The sequence below is a fragment of the Pleurodeles waltl genome, chromosome 4_2 (assembly GCF_031143425.1).
Source record: "Pleurodeles waltl isolate 20211129_DDA chromosome 4_2, aPleWal1.hap1.20221129, whole genome shotgun sequence".
NCBI classification, from domain to species: Eukaryota; Metazoa; Chordata; class Amphibia; order Caudata; family Salamandridae; genus Pleurodeles; species Pleurodeles waltl.
Window position 1 is genome coordinate 623,542,350 of NC_090443.1, and position 22,660 is coordinate 623,565,009.

Below are 22,660 nucleotides of genomic sequence, written 5' to 3' on the forward strand. Positions count from 1 at the left end.
GACTACACCCAAAGAAGGCTCTACATTCAAAAAGAAACAGGGAAGATCAGCACTCTCCCTCCTATTAGAATAAAACGCAAACTTGCCTTCAGGAGAAGGACAAGCAGCCACAGGCTAAGGTGGCTAAACAAGTAAGCCCGCCACCGTCTCCACCACGCTCTCCGCAACCATCGCCGGTAGCCACACCACCAATGATGCAATCCCCGACTCATACAGGGATGAGTCAAGACGATCCAGACGCGTGGGATCTTTATGATGTGCCAGTGTCAGATAATAGTCCTGACTGTTATCCAGCTAGACCGTCACCACCAGAAGATAGTACAGCCTACGCACAGGTGGTGTCAAGGGCAGCGGCGTTTCATAATGTCAACCTGCATTCAGAGCCAATTGAAGACGACTTTCTATTTAATACGCTGTCATCCACACATAGCCAGTATCAGAGTCTCCCCATGCTACCTGGAATGCTAAAGCACTCCAAACAAGTGTTTGAGGAGCCTGTAAAAGGAAGGGCCATTACTCCAAGAGTGGAGAAAAAATATAAACCGCCACCAACAGACACCGTGTACATCACACAACAGCTAACACCGGACTCAGTAGTAGTAGGGGCAGCTCGCAAGAGGGCGAACTCACACACTTCAGGAGATGCACCACCTCCAGATAAAGAGAGTCGAAAATTCGACGCAGCAGGAAAAAGAGTGGCGGCAGAGGCAGCAAACCAGTGGCGTATTGCAAACTCACAGGCTTTGTTGGCCAGATACGATAGGGCTCATTGGGACGAAATGCAACACTTTATAGAACATTTGCCCAAGGAGTTCCAAAAAAGAGCACAGCAAGTAGTGGAAGAAGGACAGAGTATCTCAAACAATCAGATACGGTCAGCAATAGATGCTGCAGACACAGCTGCTAGAACTGTAAACACAGCAGTGACAATAAGGAGACATGCATGGCTGCGTACATCAGGATTCAAGCCGGAAATACAACAAGCCGTGCTGAATATGCCATTTAACGGACAACAGTTGTTTGGGCCGGAGGTGGACACTGCCATCGAAAAACTTAAAAAAGACACAGATACGGCCAAAGCCATGGGCGCACTCTACTCCCCACAGAGCAGAGGCACATTTCGAAAGACACAGTTTCGGGGGGGGGGGGGGTTTCGAGGACAAAGCACAGAACCCACAACCTCATAAACAAGACCCACTTATCAGAGCCAGTATCAGCGGGGAAGTTTTCGGGGACAATATAGAGGGGGACAATTCCAAAAGAATAGAGGGAAGTTCCAAAGTCCCAGTGACTTCCACGTCACAAATCCCCAACACATAACACCTGTGGGGGGGAGACTAACCAAGTTTTACAAACATTGGGAGGAAATAACAACAGACACTTGGGTCCTAGCAATTATCTAGCATGGTTATTGCATAGAATTTCTCAAATTCCCTCCAAACGTCCCACCGAAAACACACAATATGTCAAAACAACATATAGATCTTCTAGGACTAGAAGTTCAGGCATTGCTACAGAAGGAAGCAATAGAATTAGTACCAAACCAACAGAAAGGAACAGGAGTTTACTCTCTGTACTTTCTCATACCCCAAAAAGACAAGAGTCTGAGACCTATATTAGATCTCAGAACATTAAATACCTACATCAAATCAGATCACTTTCACATGGTGACATTACAGGACGTAATCCCACTGCTCAAACAACAAGACTACATGACAACACTAGACCTAAAGGATGCATATTTCCATTTACCGATACATCCTTCACACAGAAAGTACTTAAGGTTTGTATTCCAAGGGGTACATTACCAATTCAAGGTGTTGCCATTCGGAATAACAACTGCGCCAAGAGTTTTTACAAAATGCCTGGTGGTAGTAGCTGCACATATCAGAAGGCAGCAAATATATGTGTTCCCGTACCTAGACGATTGGTTAATCAAAACCAACATGCTAGAACGGTGTTCACAACACACAAAGTATGTCATAAAAAGCCTCCACAAACTAGGTTTCTCAATCAACTACACAAAGTCACACCTTCTGCTGTGTCAAACACAGCAATACTTAGGGGCGACAATCTACACAGCAAAAGGGATTGCCACTCCAAGCCCACAAAGGGTTCAGGCATTTCACAATGTAATACAGGCCATGTATCCAAAACAAAAAATACAAGTCAAAATGGTGATGAAACTCCTAGGCATGATGGCCCTCATTCCGACCCTGGCGGTTTCAAACCGCCAGGGTGGAGGGCAGAGGAAGCACCGCCAACAGGCTGGCGGTGCTTCCCGGGCTATTCTGACTGTGGCGGTAAAGCCGCGGTCAGAAAAGGGGAACCAGCGGTTTCCCGCCGGTTTTCCCCTGGCCCAGGGAATCCTCCATGGCGTCGCTGCTTGCAGCGCCGCCATGGGGATTCCGACCCCCTTCCCGCCAGCCTGTAAGAGGCTGGCGGGAACGGGTGTCGTGGGGCCCCTGGGGGCCCCTGCACTGCCCATGCCAGCCCCCTAACAGGGCCCCACAAAGATTTTCACTGTCTGCTTAGCAGACAGTGAAAATCGCGACGGGTGCCACTGCACCCGTCGCACCCCTGCAAATCCGCCGGCTCCATTCGGAGCCGGCTTCCTCTTTACAGGGGCTTTCCCGCTGGGCCGGCGGGCGATCTTTTGGAGATCGCCCGCCGGCCCAGCGGGAAAGTTGAAATGACCCCCGCGGTCATTTGACCGCGGTGCGGTCTTTGGGCGGTTTCCGCCCGGCGGGCGGTGCCCGCCGCCCGCCGGGGTCGGAATGACCCCCGATGTCTTCATGCATAGCCATTGTCCCAAACGCAAGGTTGCACATGCAGCCCTTACAACAGTGCCTAGCAGCAGAATGGTCACAGGCACAGGGTCAACTTCTAGATCTGGTGTTGGTAGACCGCCAAACATACACCTCGCTTCAATGGTGGAACAATATAAATTTAAACCAAGGGAGGCCTTTCCAAGACCCAGTGCCACAATATGTAATAACAACAGATGCCTCCATGATAGGGTGGGGAGCACACCTCAATAAACACAGCATCCAGGGACAATGGGACACTCAGCAAAAACAGTTTCACATAAATCACTTAGAACTATTGGCAGTATTTCTAGCGCTGAAAGCATTTCAACCCATAATAAGCCACAAACACATTCTTGTCAAAACAGACAACATGACAACGATGTATTACCTAAACAAACAGGGCGGGACACACTCAACACAGTTGTGTCTCCTGGCACAGAAAATATGGCATTGGGCGATTCACAACCACATTCGCCTAATAGCACTATTTATTCCAGGAATTCAGAATCAGTTAGCAGACAATCTCTCTCGGGATCACCAACAGATCCACGAATGGGAGATTCACCCCCAAATACTGAACACTTACTTCCAGAGTTGGGGAACACCACAAATTGATCTATTTGCAACAAAGGAAAACGCAAAATGCCGAAACTTCGCATCCAGGTACCCACAAGATCAGTCTGAGGGCAATGCGTTATGGATGAGTTGGTCAGGGATATTTGCTTACGCTTTTCCCCCTCTCCCACTCCTTACATATCTAGTAAACAAGTTGAGTCAAAACAAACTCAGACTCATACTAGTAGCGCCAACATGGGCAAGACAACCTTGGTACACAACACTACTAGACCTCTCAGTAGTGCCTCATGTCAAACTACCAAACAGACCAGATCTGTTACGCAACACAAACAACAGATCAGACACCCAAATCCAGCATCGCTGAATCTAGCAATTTGGCTCCTGAAGTCCTAGAGTTCGGACACTTAGACCTTACACAGGAATGTATGGAGGTCATAAAACACGCTAGGAAACCTACCACTAGACACTGCTATGCAAATAAGTGGAAAAGATTTGTTTATTACTGCCATAATAATCAAATTCAACCCTTACACGCATCTGCCAAAGACATCGTAAAATACTTAGTACATTTGCAAAAGTCAAAGCTAGCTTTTTCTTCCATTAAGATACATCTTACCGCAATTTCAGCTTACCTGCAAATTACGCACTCAACTTCACTATTTAGGATACCAGTCATAATACCGTTTATGGAGGGCCTAAAGAGAATTATACCACCAAGAACACCATCAGTTCCTTCATGGAACCTCAACATTGTCTTAACATGACTCATGGGTCCACCTTTTGAGCCCATGCACTCTTGTGAAATGCAATACTTAACATGGAAAGTTGCATTTTTAATTGCCATTACATCTCTAAGAAGAGTAAGTGAGATTCAAGCATTTACCATACAGGAACCATTTATTCAAATACACAAGCATAAAGTAGTTCTACGGACAAATCCTACATTTTTACCAAAAGTCATATCACCATTCCACTTGAATCAAACAGTAGAATTACCAGTGTTCTTCCCACAGCCAGATTCTGTAGCTGAAAGAGCACTACATACATTAGACATCAAAAGAGCGTTAATGTACTACATTGACAGAACAAAACTTATTTGAAAAACAAAACAATTATTTATTGCTTTCCAAAAACCTCATACAGGAAATCCAATTTCTAAACAAGGCATTGCTAGATGGATAGTTAAGTGTATTCAAACCTGTTATCTTGAAGCAAAAAGAGAACTGCCTATTACACCAAAGGCACACTCAACTAGAAAGAAAGGTGCTACCATGGCCTTTCTAGGAAATATTCCAATGACCGAAATATGTAAGGCAGCTACATGGTCTACGCCTCATACATTTACCAAACACTACTGTGTAGATGTGTTAACGGCACAACAAGCCACAGTAGGTCAAGCAGTACTACGAACATTGTTTCAAACAACTTCAACTCCTACAGGCTGAACCACCGCTTTTGGGGAGATAACTGCTTACTAGTCTATGCACAGCATGTGTATCTGCAGCTACACATGCCATCGAACGGAAAATGTCACTTACCCAGTGTACATCTGTTCGTGGCATTAGTCGCTGCAGATTCACATACGCCCACCCGCCTCCCCGGGAGCCTGTAGCCGTTTAGAAGTTGATCTTGAACATTTGTAAATTTGTAAATATATTACTTTAAACTACATTAGGTACATACGTATTCACTCCATTGCATGGGCACTATTACTAGCATACACAACTCCTACCTCACCCTCTGCTGGGAAAACAATCTAAGATGGAGTCGACGCCCATGCGCAATGGAGCCGAAATGGGAGGAGTCCCTCAATCTCGTGACTCGAAAAGACTTCTTCGAAGAAAAACAACTTGTAACACTCCGAGCCCAACACCAGATGGCGGGATGTGCACAGCATGTGAATCTGCAGCGACTAATGCCACGAACAGATGTACACTGGGTAAGTGACATTTTCCATATATATATATATATATATATATATATATATCACTTTTATATAGGTGTGGTTTCCCTGGGGGGGCGATTGTGGCTCCCGAAAAACAACACATGTAAATATATATATATATATATATATATATATATATATATATATATATATATATGAACCCACACACACATACACATACATATCTATAGAGATTTGTCTCTCGTATCACTTCTTTTTTTTATTTTTTATTTTATATTTACATGTGCTTTCCCTGGGGCCGATCGTGGCAAACCACACATGTATAAAAAAACAATCACCCCCAGGGAAAACTATTTCAATAAAATTACCCTCAGGGGTCGGCCCATATAGGAAGGGCTGACCCTGCCATTTTTTTTTTAACTACATTTATTTTATAATCTGGGGCACGATCGCCCCCCAGAAGAACCCAAAATTATTCTTTTTTTTTTATTTGTGCCCCACGGGGCGTGGCCCACTTACATGGGGGTCAACACCCCCCTAAACAAGATCCCTGGTGCCTAGGGGCGTTTCCTGGCCATGGATCACTCTCCCCTTTCCATCGGTGCCTCCCTGGCAGCTGGGGAGGCAGTTTCGGCCTTTTTTCCCCCCACCGGTGTAGAGAGAGGACGTTTACCTGCTCCTCCGCTGCTCCGGTGGGGAAAAATGTGACAGAGGGGCGGGTGGGGGGAGATGCGACATTCTTCCGCGTCTCCCTGAGTAATAAAAACCGGACGATTTTTTAACCCCCTCCCTGGTGTCGGCAAATGGTTGGGACAAGCACCAGGGAGGGAGTGTGGGCCTGCACCAATGAGGGTAACACAATCTACTAATGGAACTAGTCCCAGTTCTTTGTGGCAAAGATATATAGGCAGACTATCAGGGACAGACAACAATCTTCATTAAAAAAAAAAAATCTGACTTCTGAACGTCATCCACATTACAATAGCCCCAAATCCCTGCTCCAAATATCGCCAAAGCAAGGCAGCTTCCATTATAAATACTAATCATGGAAGGCAGGGGTTTATTACCTAGATTCCTCACAAATCTAAAAACTGGTTCAGTGGATTGTTGAAGTCTTTGTTTCCTGACAATCATTAGGTGAGTCCATGTGCATTTGTTATGAAAGGAAACACCCACATATGAAAAAGGAGAAAATGTTTGAGAGTTTCTCGCCAGTAATTTATTTAATTCAGTAAGAGCAGAGCAGGTTTTCCCTAAAACCATAACATGTGCTTTTGCGGTATTTGTCCTTAGGCCCAAATAGTTCATAAAAAGATTAAACCTGTTAAGGAGTTTTTTTTAGGTTATTCCTGTTCTTTCAATTAGAACACAGTCATCAGCATATAGGAGAGCAGGCATCTTCCTAGAGCCAACCTTTGGGGTATCAACCTCTTCTGCATTATGAAAATCCTCAAGATCATTTATACCAAATACAAAATAAAAAGGAGGCCAATATGAGGTCTATTTCTCAGGCTCACCTACCTAGTTTATTTGAACCATTGCCCCCATAAAAAATGAGCATGAGTGAAAAGTTAATTTCTTAGTAAGGAACCCTGCCAACATAGATTCACACACCAAATGTGGTTTCCAGTGCCAAGATTCTGAGATCCATGCATGACTAGCTTCTCCAATCCATTTTCCCTTGATGGCATTCTGGAAAGTGTGGTCCTGATTTTATAATTGGACAGAGAAGATTTCAAGAAAAAAGGGAAAAAAACGGGACCTTTTGAATTTGGCACGCTAGCCCAGAGTGACCAGTGGCATCTAATAGCTATTTGCTGTTTACTTTCATTTTTTCCATGTATTTTACAATCACAGACTAAAAATAGCAGCCATGGCCCATCCTTAAGGGTGGAGAGGCCACGCACTCCCACCATTTGCCCCTCATGAAATGTGCCTGTCAGGCTGAGCAAAGGTCAGCCTGACAGACACTCTTCATTTTCAGATCAGGCAGCCAGGAGCGAGACATGCGCGATTTGTGCAGAATCCTGGCTGCCCGAGCTGAACTTTGCTGAGCTTAAGAGGTCACAGCTCCTATGGGCGCAACCTCCTCAGCTCAGCAAAGGTGCATCGAGGCCCTACCTCTTGGTGACAGGGGGAAGTGCCACCCATTGACTCTGATCTGAGAAAGATTCCCCATGGGTTGGCTTAGTGGGCCCTGAGAGTATAGACAGAGGGATCCAATTGGAGTCAGGAAGGCGAAGAACTGGAGCATGCCCCTGCTGTTGTGGGCCTGGGTCCTTGTTCTATCGCCTCAAACAGGGAAGTACATCTGGATAGTGATTGTTCTCCCCCGGCTTTAGGCTGGTGGGGGGTCAAGTTGGACCTGGCTTTTTGACAGGGTCATCCCCAAACTTTTTGCCTCTTTCCTCCTATTTATTCTGACCGGTTGTTGTTGGCTTTTGAACTCTGGGCACTTTACCACTGCTGACCAGTGCTAAAGTGCATCTGCTCTCTGTGTAAATTGTACTGTTGATTGGTTTATCCATGATTGGCTATTTAATTTACTTGTAAGACCCTAGTAGAGTGCACTATATGTGCCTAGGGCCTGTAGATTAAATGCTACTAGTGGGCCTGCAGCACTGGTTGTGCCACCCACTTCAGTAGCCCCTTAACCTTGTCTCAGGCCTGCCATTGCAAGGCCTGTGTGTGCAGTTTCACTGCCACTTTGACTTGGCATTAAAAAGTACTTGCCAAGCCTAAAACTCCCCTTTTTCTACATATAAGTCACCCCTAATGTGTGCCGTAGGTAACCCCTAGAGCAGGATGCTGTGTGGGTAAAAGGCAGGACATGTACCTGTGTAGTTTATATGTCCTGGTAGTGTAAAACTCCTAAATTCGTTTTTACGCTACTGTGAGGCCTGCTCCCTTCATAGGCTAACATTGGGGATGCCCTCATACATTGTTGAAGTGGCAGCTGCTGATCTGAAAGGAGCAGGAAGGTCATATTTAGTATGGCCAGAATGGTAATACAAAATCCTGCTGACTGGTGAAGTCGGATTTAATATTACTATTCTAGAAATGCCACTTTTAGAAAGTGAGCATTTCTTTGCACTTAAATCTTTCTGTGCCTTACAATCCACGTCTGGCTAGGTTTAGTTGACAGCTCCTTGTGCATTCACTCAGACACACCCCACACACAGGGTACTCAGCCTCACTTGCATACATCTACATTTTGAATGGGTCTTCCTGGGCTGGGAGGTTGGAGGGCCTGCCCTCACACAAAGGACTGCCACACCCCCTACTGGGACCCTAACAGACAGGATTAAACTGAAAGGGGACCTGGTGCATTTCTTAGCCACTCTTTGAAGTCACCCCCACTTCAATGCACAATTTAGTATAAAACAGGGCCTCTGCCCTACCTCATCAGACACTTGCTTGAGAAGAAACCTGAACCAGTAAGTACATCCTGCCAAGAAGAACTGCCTGGCTGCTCAAAGACTCACCTGTCTGCTTTCTACAAAGGACTGCTGCCTTGCTGTTGGCCTGCTGCCTTGCTGAACTCTTGTCTGGCTGTAAAAGTGCTCTCCAAAGGCTTGGATAGAGCTTGCCTCCTGTTCCCTGAAGTCTCAGGACCAAAAAGACTTTTCTTTTTTATTTGGACTCTTTGTGCGCCGAACATTTCGATGCACAGCTTGATCCGCGTCGAGAAAATCGCTGCATGCCGACGCTGATCGACGCAACGCCTACGGGGCGACCAGAACTTCGACGCACGGCCTCGCATGGACAACGCCGCCCGACTTCCTGAGGGGAAATCGATGCGACGCCTGCCATGAGAAAGAAAATTCCACGCACAGCCTTCCGAAACGACGCGCAGCCGGAAAACAAGCCGAAGAATCCACGCACAGACCCTGGGACATCTGGTAATCCCACTATCCATAGAGGGAGATGGTCCGCATGTTGGAAAACGACGCACGTCTTCCTCGAGTGAACAATAACGACGCAAGTCCGTGTGTGAAGGGGCGTAACCGACACACACACCATTTTTCCACGCATCTCCTCTTCTGCGGCCCTCTGCGGAGATTTTCCACTCCAAACCAGGTACTTTGTGCTTGAAAGAGACTTTGTTTACTTTCTAAAGACTGAAGACACTTCATATCACTTTTTAGTAATATCTTTACAAATTCATATTGCATCTTTGATCGTTTTGACCTGCAAATACCCAGATAAATATTATATATTTTTCTAAACACTCTGTGGTGTATTTTTGTGGTGCTATATTATGTTATTGTATGATATATTGCACAAATACTTTACATATTACCTTCTAAGTTAAGCCTGACTGTTCGTTCCAAGCTACCAGAGGGTGGGCACAGGATAATTTGGATTGTGGGTGACTTACCCTGACTAGAGTGAGGGTTCTTGCTTGGACAGAGGGTAACCTGACTGCCAACCAAAAACCCCTTTTCTAACACTGATGTTATCTGTTATGCACTTCAAAGCATAGTTGTGATATGTCCTAGGAATGTGTTTAGGTAGGTACGGTTTAATATTTTTTAATGACTTTTATATTCCCTTTCCCCTCTGTTATGTGTCTACTCTTCAGATAACCTTTATATTCCTACTAGGTTGGAAAATTGCCTGCTGGGCTGTGATTTTCTGAGAAGGGAGTCCAGTGGATTAGTTTCTTGTGAAGTATGTGTTTTAATTGAAATTTAAAAGTAGCAGAGTGCACACCAAGAACATGAATTCAATTCATTATCTACTCTGGCATCAGACTTTGGCTCCGATGACCATTTGCTTGAACAGGCCGATGGACTAATTAGCTTCCTGATGCTGTATCCTCATATCTATGTGGCATGCTGTCTCACTTTTAGACAACAAGCGAGACAGCATACGGAGATGCGCTTGCAGCATTAGCAAAATATATCCGTTTGATAATATGTTGAGACAGTACTTTTCAAAGCTATTAGTAAGAGAAAAGAGGAGGGAAGAGTTACAAAGACTTCATGGAAACAATGACAATCATAATATTTGATAAAAACACGGCCCTTCTTATGTTGACAGGTTTTCTTTGGTGAGCTGTGATGGAATAAGAAGGTGAGGCCCATGGATTCATAATCACGGTGGTGAGTCTAGCTTATTATTTCAGTATGTGATGATAAAAGTATGAACTGTGATAGGTAACAGTAATTATATTCAAAATTGTTTGCCATGTACTGGGCTTCGAGTATTGTCTGGACAATGAACTATTTTCGATTTTGGACCTTTTCTTTTAGCACAAAAATATCTGTTTCGTAATTGTTGTAAATTATTTGCCACTAAATCTATTCCTATGTATCATTAAAATGGTATTCAGCCAACCCTTTGTTGTTTTCATGTAATGGAAGCAGCAATTATATTGATGGCTTTGAGATTGTTTTGTCTTTGCCATTTCAGTTTGGAGTTTGGGTTTTATTTCAAAACTGTAGATTGCATACACCCAGTGTACTTTTTTAGATTTCATGTTTCCAAAATGTAAACTTTGCACATTGGGATGAGATGGAACGATTCCATATCTGGATTCATTACATTCCTTCTCTCATCTACTTAACTTTCTTCCACCTACGGAATTTCCCTCACCCCTTTTATCTACCAAATGGCACTGTGCATGATAAACTAGTCAGTCCTGTGCTAACAAGGTTCTTATTGAATACATAATTTTCTAGATGTTGCATCAAGAATTTTATATTCTATTGAGGACACGGAGGCGAGGATTATGCTTCTCTTTCTTCACTGTTTATTTCTCAGCATCCAATCAAATTAAACCTTTAACAAAAACTACATTACACGTGACCATCTATATTCACATGACCAACCATAGAGCACCAGCCCTATAAACCCTTATTACAGCCCACCATCTTCCTTTTTCTTTGCTCAAGTCCAATGAAACAGGCTCATAAAACACAAATAGTCCAACGCCCTGCAATAACACAACCCCAATCAACTGAGAAAACACAAGAGCTCTAACGTGAGCTCAACCTGACATCTTGGATGGGGGGAGGCCGACCATCGAAGACGAACTCGGGAACTGCCACTGAAGAGCTTGAACACCAGAGAACTGCAGGCTTTACACCTTGAACTGGAAGGCATCATTTACATAGAGACAGCAATCGACCTTAAGTAGCATTTGTCCCTGATGGATACGAAGAACTTAGTAAGCCAAACTTTAACTGGAACAATCATATAAGTGGGAGAGTAATTTCATAAAAGAACACCATCATATATGTATTGCCTTTTGTGACATAATACAGTTACAACAACAACATAACATTAACCGTCCTTCTGGGTGAGATCATCTTTGGCTCCGTGTCCTTAAAAGAATCTCAAATTCTCGATGCAACAGCCAGAACATTTTGTATTCTATGGCTGAACCGGAGGCTGCGAATTCTGCTAGCTCAAAGCTGATTCACCACTCCAGCAGCCACATCAACAATAGGCTTATGATAAAACACTGTAAAGGTAGAATCAGAACACCAATCTGCCACACCAATAATATCTTCCAAGCATGAACCTCTGGAAAGTGCCTTAGAGAGCATGGCTCAATGAACCGAATGTGCCCCAAAGCGAGCCACATCGATACCTGCTTCACCCAAAAGCCACTTAACCCAATGGGCTAAAGTGGCCGAAGAGACCGAGCGGAAAGACTTCTGCAAAGAAATAAGCAATTGACCTGCCAAATCTTGTCTAAATGCATGTGTGCAGTCCTCATACGTTTTAATGCATTGCACAACACACAGCAAGTAAATACTCTACCTCTAATGTCTAAAGCTCTTATGTCTGATACTCACCTGCAGGAAATCTTAATTGCAAGGCCAATTCCTAAGGAATTTCAACACGACATTCACATCTCATAATACCAAATATTTACAATACTGTATTTAGGTTGAGGTGGTTTCACCATTTGAATGCCTTGAAGAAGCTTACAAATTAATGGATGTTCCCCAACAGGTCTGCCTTGGACATTGGGAAGCCCTGCTGAGATAGCTGAATGAAAATTATTAACAGTCCTATAGGCCAAACCCTTGGTGGCCAGATCGGAAAGAAAATTCACCATGACATGAATTTCTGTCCCTAAAGGATCCACACCCTGTTCACCACACCAATGAACCCATCGTCTCCAAGCCTGTTCATATCACTTATGAATAGAGGGGCCCCAGGACTGTGATATGAAGAACATTGCTGAATTCAGAACTCCCTGGGAAATCAAGGGATGTGGAAGACACATGGGATCTGTGAGAAAGTCCAGGAAGAATGGTATCTGCACTGGTAGATCACAGGACAAGGCCATCGCTGACAGGAACCAGGGCTGAGCCTTCCAACATGGGGTCACTAAGACCATCTCTGCACTCTGTCGCTGCAGTTGGTAGAGAACTGTCTGGATCATAGAGAAAGGGGAAACACATACAAAAGGTCCTGTGACCACGACTGGAGAAAAACATCCGAACCTGTTGCTAGAGGGTTCGGTCTCCAGCTGAAAAATGTTGGTAGCTGGGTGTTCAGATGAGAGGAAAAAGGTCCATTGTGCAAGGCCCCCAGTGAAGATTCAGTGCCTGTGGAAGTAGCTTCCTGTCGCTGGAATCATAGAGAAATCACGAGTTCCATTCCACTGTCACGTTGGCCATGCCCAGGATGCACTCAGCTACAACTGAAATCTGGTGCTTGAGACAATAATGGCAGAAATCCTTCACTATCTCCACCAGCAGGTGAGATTTTGTACCCCCCAAAAGGTTAATGTATCTGACTACAGACATGTTGTCCATCTTGAGAATAATACAACACTGAGCTTTCCAGGGAGATAAAGATTTGATTGCAAAAGCTCCAGCCAGCAGTTCCAGGCAATTGATGTGGTATCGAAGTTCCTCTGAGACCACCAGCTCCCTGTTTCACTGGACCGCAGCTTGCACCCCACCAGCTGGCATCTGACTCTATGGTCACCTCAAGAATAGAGGCAAATATCACTCTGCCGTTCCATGCGAGAGAGCCACCAGGAGGTCTCTGTCTTGGCCTCCTCTCACAGAACAATCTGCTCTGAATATTTCAGGCCCCTCAGAAGATGTACAATCTTTAAACGTTGAAGGGCTCGATAATGTAAGGGACCTGGAAAGATTGCCTGAATGGAGGATGCCAAGAGTCCCACCAGATGGGCTAAAAATCCTCCAAGATATATTCGTAGAGGCAAGGGCTCCCTTCAACTCTTTCATGATAGAGGATCATTTGGATATCTCTAAAAGGAGGTGTGCCTTAATGGTGTCTATCTGAAAAGCCTAAGAATTTGATAACCTGGGAAGGCAACGTGTTGGATTTATTTGCATTGATTACAAACCCTATGTCTTGGAGAAACTGAATTGACCAAGAGAGATGGTAAACAACTGTCTCTCTGTCCTGAGCCATGATCAGGATGTTGTCTAGATAGATAATCAATCTCACTCCTCTTTCCTCAAGATGTTGTACCACAGGCCGCAATAATTTGGTGGGGCACCAAGGGGCCGAGGACAGACCAAAAGGAAAAGCAGTGTACTTGTAGTAACGAAGGCCCCATTGAAACTGAAGAAACTTCCTGTGGAGAGTGTAAATCAGAATCAAAAGATAAGCATCTTTTAAGTCGAGACACATTAACCAACCTCCTTGCCTTAAAAGGTTTCTGAGTAAGTATATGCCTTCCATTTTGAAATGGTGATACACCTTCCATGAGTTGAAGTGTTTGAGATTTAGTACCAAGCGGGACCCCGCCTTTCTTTTGCACCAAGAAAATTATGCTGAGGAAACCTCGAGGATGGGCCAGAGTCTCTATGATGGCCTCTTTCTGAAGGAGCAAATGAATTTCTTTCTCTTCAAAGGCATGCTCTGAGAGGGAAAAATGGAGATGGAGTGGAGGGAATGTTTGAATAGAAGAGAGTAAAAATCTAGACGGAACCCCTCCATGAACTGAAGAACCCATGGGTCCTGTGTGATTTGTACCCACTTTGTCATAAAGAAATGTATTCTTCCCCTCAAAACCACCCCTAAAGAGGGTATTGTTCTTACTTGTAGTGTGTTGTTTCCACCTCGATAACCTTCTCTGGAGGCACGTCTGTGGCCTCCTCTGTAGCGGGATGGATAGAAGTTGGAATTGTTGCATTCACCCCCCTCTGCCTCTTCAAGAAGGTCGTCATATTAGGGTCTAGCTCCGGTGTGTCCACCACTTTCCAAAGGAGAGAAGGGCGAGGGCATTCGGACCAGAGGGTGCTCCTAACCTCTTTTTCAAAGCCTTTGCACAGTCTATCTTGCCCCTAGTGTTCTACCTCCATACAAGGAACCAACTCAGTGGATCGTAGGTGAACTATATTCTCTGGGTCAAACAAGAGATTCCAGATACTTGGACCTGGAATGGCTGAGGAGAGATAAAGCGCCTTGTGCTTTTTCTTTGAGGGGGGAATCCTTTGTGACTCTCATAGTGACTTCTCTGAGTCAGAGGAAGAGGAAGGGTCGTAGGAAACCTCTTGAGTATGAGGTTTTAGAGGGAAGGACTCTGATGTGCCCTGAGGAGCCGAGTCCCCATATACGTGGTCACACAGTATGAGGCTGCCATTTGTGCCAGTATGTCTGCAGACAAAGATCTGACAAATGCTGGCTCACGAAGGGATCTGAGGCATTGGGTGCTATTTGAGGGATCAGGCTTGTCTGGATAGATTCACCCAGCTATTCTCATCTGAAAAAATGAACCAAAGACTGAGTAAATGGCTTCAGGGCCTTAGGGCCAATTCACGGAGTCCTGCACGTGGTATCCCAGTGCCTCCACATGTGTCTCTTTCATTTGGGGCCAGATGTAGCAAGGCATTAGCGCCTCGCAAACGGCGAAAAACGCCGTTTGCGAGGCGCTAATGCCCGCACGTGATGCCGAAACACATTTTGCGAGTCGGAACCGACTCTCAAAATGTGTTTCCGACTCGCAAATAGGAAGGGGTGTTCACTTCCTATTTGCGACTCGCACCGCAATGTAAGTTGATCTGCGACCGCGAAAGCGGTCACAAATCAACTCGCAGTTACCATCCACTTGAAGTGGATGGTAACTCATTCGCAAACGGGAAGGGGTCCCAATGGGACCCCTTCCCCTTTGTGAATGATCACAAAAGTATTTTTTCAGAGAAGGCAGACCACTGCCTACTCTGAAAAAAAAACGAAACAAAAGGTTTCGGTATTTTTTTCTATGTGCAGCTCGTTTTCCTTTAAGGAAAACGGGCTGCAGATAGAAAAAAAAAACTGCTTTATTTAAAAGCAGTCACGGACATGGTGGTCTGCTGTCTCCAGCAGGCCACCATCCCCGTGAGTGCCTCGACTCGCTATGGGGTCGCAAACTGCGACCCACCTCATGAATATTTATGAGGTGGGTCTTTGCGACCCCATAGCGAGTCGCAGAAGGTGTCTGAGACACCTTTCTGCATAGCAAATTGCGAGTCGGAAGGATTCGCAATTCGCAATTTGCAACTCGCAATTTGCTTTCTACCTACATCTGGCCCTTGGTATGCATGGAGCACCTCGTTATCCTGATACTGATCATCATCATTGTCTTACGTCATTGCCGGCAGGCTGTGATGAATGGAAGAGGTTCAGGTGGGGAAATCAACCCAAGCAGGTGAGTCAACAGTAATATAATATTAGTAATGATAAGCAGTGGAAACACTGCTGTGCCAGAAGTCTGTTGTGGAGGGAGCCACCTACCAAAATGGTTACTTATTTGCCAGAATTATAGGAGCAATTGCAAAGGGTGCATTTATCCTGAGCCAGGCCCTTAAGCTCGTTGTTCTGCCCCGTTGTGCATTCAAGGGGGGAGAAAATGCCTGCTACAAAGCGCACTGCATGGAGAGCTGATCGGAGAATATAAAACTTCAGAATCGGATCAATGCGCATGTGAAGTGGGCAATCAAAAGAGGACTGCATCCTCATGCGAAATGCAGTGGAGAAGCTGCCAAAGGTACTGCTCCCACCCCACAAATTGGCACTTGCGGGGACTATGTTTATTCCCCAAGAACGTGTGGAAAACAGACAATATCAACAAGAAAAATCAATAATGATAGCAGTGGCAATAAAGGAGCACTTATCTATGGCTGTGGCAAGAAAGAGGAAGCTGGTGGGCTGTAATGTGGTTTTATAGGGCTGGTGCTCTATGGTTGGTCACATGAATATAGATGTTCATAGGTAATGTAGTTTTTGTTAAAAGTTTAATTTGATTGGCTGATGTTAAATAAACAGTGAAGAAAGAGAAGCATAATCCAGAGTCCCCGGTCCTGCCATAGAATTTCCAGGTGTAGCCCTGACTCCATCCTCCTTCACTTCATTGTCTGAGCCACCACTGTGCGTTTTTATGAATGCAGTCAATACACTTCCACTATCTGTGGAAGTTATGTCCACTCTCCATCTTGTACCAGGCTAAACCGTGGGCCATCCAAAATGGATTCCACTGGTCCTCTGTATTCTTGTCACAGAGTCCCACTATCACACATGTACAAAACATGTTTACTTTGCCTACCTGTGCTCGAAATGCACATGAAATGTTGGCAAAAGGGATTGCAGTTAACACCAAGTAGACATGAGTGGTGCCAGTAGTGCCCACTCTATTATGACACAGAATAGAGATCTGGTCACAACTAAAGATTCACAAAAAGTAGATATTTTTCCTCCATTGCTTTATATGACTATTGTGGAGCATAGGTAGCAAGTATTTCTGTGACTGCTATGAGCTTTGTGCATCCCTCTCAATGACAGAACAGGCTCCTCGTGTTACCATGGACAGAGCTCTGCCTTGGTTTCCTCTTTAGATGAGCGTGGATACATGTCCAAACAAAAGGTAAGGATACCAGTATTACATGCATTCAGGCACTCAGGCCGGGGATTAATCTCTTTTTACCATGCCCAAGGCATTCCTGCCCCAACAGCGAGTGACTGAGCGCATGAATGGATGAATTAATGGATGATTCATTGCATGATTTAGTGAATGAATATATGGATGAGAGGGTGCATGGTTGGCTCAATAGATAATTGGTTAGCTAGATGAACAGATAAGTACGTGCATGGATTAATTGTCTTGTTAGTATATGAGTGTATGAATGATTGATGAATGAGAGTACACGGATGTCTGAATCAATGGTAAGATGAGTAAGTGAATGGTGTGAAAAGTGGCTGTGTTTTGTGGGCAGGAAAGAGATGCTCTCCCCTACCAATCCTGATATTCAGTTTTTCATCCATGCACTTTCTCAGCTGTTCATCCGTCCATCCATGCACTTAGTCGAGCATTCATCAATAACTGCATGCAATCATCCAACAATTGACTAATATTTACATTCATCCACTCACCCAATCACACAAGCACACATTTTAACATACCATTGAAGAAGCACTTCAAAATCCCTTTTCAGATTTTGTTACTTCTTAACATTTTGTAAGTGGAGGGCAAGACCTTGACATCCTTCACATTATCTCTGCAGTGCAGTTAATCCTTCAGGTTTAACCTGAAGGATGTACTGTTTTTAAAATGATCTCGGGTCATGTGGAAAGGGCTTCTCCTACATCCCAAGATTATTATTTCTTCAGACTTTGTAATAAGCAGCACACACAGCGCACTGACGTGACATAGTGTGAAAGTGAAAAGACACCATTAGGAACTGGTCGCTTTCACTTTGATTGTTGCTCCAGGGGCATATCTCGGCCCCTTGAGCACTGATCAAAATGGTATCACTTCCTAGTGGATCCATGCTTGGGGATTACCACAGGAAGGCGGTTCCCAAAGAGGGATCCTACCACTAGACACCAGGGATGGGGGAGTAACCCCACAGGCATGGGCAAGTGCCCCCCCAATTTCTTTTATCACCCTATCAGGCTCCTGAGAAGAACACTTAGGGGATGTACCCCAAATCTAACATTCCTGGATGGGAAGGGAGATGGGTGAGGAAGTTTGAGAAAGTCCACTAAACACAAGGGAGTTTGTAAGAAAAAAAGTATAAGGTGTCGAATCGTGGCCCCACTGCCAAATGCCCCACACAGTCTCTCTCACAGGCGACAAGCCCAGTCACGAAGTCAGGTACCATTTCTATCAGGAGAAGTGTGGGAGCTCTTAGTGGTAGAAGCTTTGTTGATCCCTGCAAATTCTGGAACTCTTCTCTCACAGCAATGTGAGGAAAATCCCCGATTTTAGCTACAGTGTGATGTTGTCAGGATGTTCTGCCAAGGCAAATGTATTGGGATCCATACACAACATCATTATAGACTCCCCTGGGTATCTAGTTTAAAAAAATTCTAGGTTTTATAAGTTTCTCTGGTTGGTGGCCGAGCCCAGGGCCAAATACTGAGGCTGACCATATCGTCAGAGTGTGTCAATTTACACAGCAAAATCTTGATGTTACCTTGTTGCATTTTGGGCTTTTTTTCGTATTGTGGATGATAGGCACAGCTACATAATGGCAGAACTGTTTTTATCACGCAAAGTGTGGGAAGAAGTAGGAATTTTGTGGATCAAGGCATATTCTGGAACTTTCCCTCACAGCAATGTGGGTAAAATCTGTGATTTTAGTCAATGGTTGATGTTTGCAAGGGCATACTAAGTAGGAAGATGTGGAGAGATCCATACAAGGCCCACAGCCTCATTGCTTTCACATAGGTGTTTGGTTTTCAGAAATGTCTGGTTTTGGTAGGGTCCATTGGTGACTGCCTACCCTCAACCTAAAAACACAGCTATCCACGTTACCAAAATTGGTACATTTCTAATGCAAAATCTTGATCTTTCCTTGTTGCCTTTTGGGACGATTCCTATCACAGGCGAGAGGCCTAGCCACTCAAGTGGACTAACTCTTTTATTAAGGGAAGTGTGAGAAGACTGGTTGGTAGAAATTATGTGACTGCCTACAGAGTAGAGACCTTTTTGTTTAGAAAACGAAAGAAAATCTGTCATTTTAGCAAATATGTTGTTTATAAGTAGTTCTGGTTAAGAAAACTTAGTAAGGTCCACACAAGTCACAGCACCCTGGAGTCCCCTGGGTGTCTAGTTTTCACAAATGTCTGGGTTTGGTGGCCTTCCCTGGGTGGCAGCCAAGCCCAGGTCCCAAAACTGCAGCTACTCACATGACCAGAATGCCTCAATTTACAAGGCAAAATCCATGATTTCAAGCAAAGTTTGACAATTGCAGGCAATCTGAAAAGAAGACATAGTGAAATCAAGAAAAGTCACACCACCTGGGACCGCTGTGGTTTAATTTTCAGAAATGTCTGGGGCTGGTAGGCTTCCCTCAGTGTTAGACTAGCCTTGACCCAAATACCGCAGTTACCCACATCACTAGAATGAGTCAATTTCCAAGGTAAATTTTTTGATTTTTCCTTGTTGCATTTTGGGGGCTTTCCTGTGGCTGATGATAGGTTGAAAAATAGAAGTGAGATACCATTTCTATTGAGAGAAGGGTGGTAGCACAGAATTGTTGGACATCACTTATTTATTATCAATTGAATTTCTCTACATTTTTAGTTTACAAAAGTAAGTCAGTATGCAAGAAAGAACATATTTTGCAAAATGCCCTCCGAATCATATGATAGAATGGCACCCCCAACCTCAGAGTTGTACAAATAAGACATTCTCTTAAACGAATTATCTTGGGCACATTTAAAAAATGCATAGAGTTCTTTCATACCCTTTTTTCACGCATTAGATTTTATAATATGAATGAATGTATGGCTGGTTCACAATAAAATTCATTATAAATTGGAGTTCAGTTTTTGGCTCTGGGTATTGCGAAGCTTTGTACAATTAACACACAGTATATATCCATGTGACCCGAAAAACGTGATGTACATAATGATGTATTACTTTTCTAAATTGAACATCACGGCAAAAAAATTAGAGATGAAAACGTTGTTACCTGTTCTTTTTTATCCCTTGTTATTTTCACTATGTTCAATTTCAACCGCAAGTTCCTTTGACGGTTCAATACGCGATCTATACATATGACCATTTGCTGAATTCTGAACTTTTTCAAATTTTTAGAAATGTTTAGCATTCCTTGTTTACCAATGGATTTTCACACCTGTATCGCCCACAAACTGCAAGTAGTTGGAAACCATATAAAATAGGAAACATCGACTACCGCATAGAACAATGCAGCTTCTGCAATAAAAAAGTTTATTTTACAACTTTGTATGCTCCTAGGATCTGGGAAGTGGGTTTTCTGGTGCCATTTTTAGATAAAAACAACAAGAACTCTTTCTTGCACAACACGGTTTTCCAGTTAAAATAAAAACAAATGTTGCTGTGTTTGGACAATTTTCTTGGTTGCCTTCAAGAGAATTCATGGGTACCTTTAAAGTCTCTGCTATGTAGAGAAAAAAGTCCCAAATTTAGCCAGGACAAAAAGTTATAATTTCTTTCAGTGTCGATCGGAGGAGCCTCAGTAGTTAAGGGGCTAACACTGGGATTTTAGGGTTTACATCACAATTTTGTTCAAGGCATTTTAAACTACTGTTCTATTTATAAACGTTGGGAATAAACATGTAGTAAGCCCCACAACAACACATTTTGCAGACAGCAGAACACTGTTCTTTTATTTTATGTATTGTTTTTATATATGGCTCACCAGTCCAGCAATTGTTTCATATCGTGCTCAAAATAAAATGTTATTACTGTGAGCCAGGAAAGGGGCTTACACGAGGGTGAGAATGATAAATTAATGAGTCCTGAGATCCTCGTTTTGCAAATGTGTAATAGTTTAACAGGTTGTCTATACAGGTACCTTTAAACAGCCTTGTTAGAACTTGGAAGCGTGTTTTCAATATGAAGGGGAACAGACTCGTAATCCTTTATTTAATATAAAATCACACTTTAACTCAATTTCACAGGTGCATGACCAGCTTCGAAATTCAGTATTGATCGTACCTCTAAACTTTGTAGAGCCTGCATTGAGAGTGAGGTCCAGTGTTTGTGGAGAGTACGCCCATGAAGTCAGTGGAGGAGCCCAAGTGTCGAAGTGTGGGGAAGACATGCATGTAATGTAATCTCAATGAAATCTATGGGAAGAATCTGGCTTATTTGGATGTGGATGCTATGTTGAGTTTAATGAGGGTAAGTTCATAATACAGCAGTACATTTTAAGAAATTACTACTGCGCCTGAATTTGACAAACAACACAAGAACACTTATAAATCAAATAATGGGAACTAGAAGGATAGACTCAAGTGGAAATATGGCCTTGTGGCAAAAAGGAAGATTTGACCAACCTCATATTAGGACATTTCAAGCATTACCACTTTGTGGCAGCCTTGATTGGCATAATACACTAGATAAATAGCATATCATAATGACCTGCAAGTTAAATGTGCCCATTAAACAATGTTGCTTTGTTCCACTTTGTGCACCCCTGTAAGATGTTTGGTTGGGGTCACACCTTTGATTACTCAGTTTCCTGAACTCAGAAAGATGAAATGCTAAAATGGCCATGCCAAGGTTCAAACCTGTGACCTGCAATGATGAGTTTTTAATTTCCTGAGCTAGCTTCCTTTTTGTTTCAGAATGCTTTATGCAAGCCAAAACTATAGCAAAGTCCCTTGTATGTTGTCCTGCAGTGCAGTGTCCGTCTGCCTCTGACGGATTCATGCCAGTTTCACAGGCTTCCTCACTGCTACTGGTAACACACAGCTGCTTTGCAGTGCAGGTTGTCAGGCTGCCTCTCATAGAGGCAGGCCAGTCTCACAGGCCGGGCCACTCCGTTGCTACTGTTAGCACAAAGTTGGTTTGCAGTCCAAGATGTTAGGCAGCCTCTGACTGTGTCGGCCCAGTTTTACAGGCCCCCTGTCTGCTTCTCCTACTAGCACAGAAGTCATTTGCAGTACAGGCTGTCTCTGACAGGGTTAAGTCCAGTCTCACATGCAGTGTTGCCTTTTGCTGCATGACTGCACTGGGCTCCTGAATACACAGTGAGAGCTCTCATCTAGAGATTATTCTACAAAGGAACACTGAAGAAATCAGTAAATTCCTTTGCATTATTGACACTGACTGCACCCCATGTTCACTTCACTGCTCCATACTGCTGCGGTTCATTGCTGATGAATAATAGCTTTAGTGCAGTCCAGATTCTTGCTTCCATTCGTGGCAGGCAGTTGTCCCTTGCACATATATTAGAGACAACAATGCACCAGTGGCAGCTGGTGACCTTTAAAAGTGGTTGGGCGTAATCCTTGGCTCTAATTCCAATGAGTTCTTCTTGAAGGTTTCTCTCACACTTTCTTGCACTAGGGACCTCATTTATAAAGACTTGGCATAGGGCAGCACTGCAAATCTTTTTACTGCGCTGCCCTATGCCAATTTGAAAAGGCAGGAATGCACTGTATCTACGAG

General features: G+C 43.9%; 1 protein-coding gene across 2 annotated transcripts in view; it reads left to right on the forward strand.

The window, feature by feature from the left end:
* TTLL7 (tubulin tyrosine ligase like 7) overlaps positions 1-22,660 on the forward strand; it is a 950,867-nt gene that overhangs the window by 80,255 nt on the left and 847,952 nt on the right. For both annotated transcript variants that reach the window (XM_069232204.1, XM_069232205.1), the window contains exon 2: positions 10,339-10,400. The gene's annotated coding sequence lies outside the window, so the exon portion shown is untranslated. The remainder of the gene's footprint in view (positions 1-10,338; positions 10,401-22,660) is intronic.